Source organism: Lactuca serriola, chromosome 4, assembly GCF_051521515.1.
Source record: "Lactuca serriola cultivar US96UC23 chromosome 4, Lser_US96UC23_V15, whole genome shotgun sequence".
Lineage (NCBI taxonomy): Eukaryota > Viridiplantae > Streptophyta > Magnoliopsida > Asterales > Asteraceae > Lactuca > Lactuca serriola.
In genome coordinates this window covers 327052288-327052998 of record NC_136411.1, presented here as the reverse complement: position 1 = coordinate 327052998, position 711 = coordinate 327052288, and the positions used below count along the sequence as shown (strand labels likewise).

The 711-nt window shown below is 39.9% G+C and overlaps 1 non-coding gene across 1 annotated transcript; it reads left to right on the top strand.

Annotated features, from left to right (window-relative positions):
* Positions 1-317: 317 nt before the first annotated feature.
* Positions 318-424, top strand: LOC145103572 (small nucleolar RNA R71). The gene has a single exon (XR_013706656.1). It is a non-coding gene; the product is annotated as a small nucleolar RNA R71 (small nucleolar RNA).
* The last annotated feature ends 287 nt before the right edge of the window (positions 425-711 follow it).

Sequence of the window (711 nt, the reverse complement as noted above, 5' to 3'; positions counted from 1 at the left end):
ATTACAGTCCTTAGTCAAATGTGGCCCATTACACCTCTCACAACCAACTCGAATTGCATGAATCGATTGATCCATTTGGGTCAATCTCCGGTCCATAGTATTAAGCATTGACATCATAGCATCCATCTCTTCAGAATGTGCACCTCCACTGCCTTTTACTCCATCTTGTCTTGGGTTGTGATATTCACGAGAATGCTTTGCAAATTCTTTAACTAGTTCCTTGACTTCGGCCAGATTTTTCTTTGTAAGTGGTCCTTGAGAATCAAGGAACTGCCTTGTCAATACATTGACCCCATCATAGAATATAGACACCTTTTGTTGAATGTTGAGGACAATTCCTTAACAACCCCTTGTAACCCTCCCATGCCTTGTAAAGTGACTCACTCGAGTTTTGCTCAAAATTAGCTATCGCCTTTTTGATTTTACCTATCTAGGATGGTGGGAAAATTTGGTCTAAAAATTGTTCGCGCATCCGAGCCCAAGTAGTGATTGTACCAGGTGGAAGTGCCTTTAACCAATCTTTCGCAACTCCTTTAAAAGTAACGGGAAACATCCTTAACAAGACAATATCTCTATTAACATTTGGGACATTAAATAGTCTGCAATGTCATTGACTTCATCTAAGTGCTTAAACGCATCCTCATGATCTTTTCCATAGAATGTAATATCCTTTAGTGCAGTAAGGATATGTCCTTTCAGCTCGAATGTGGC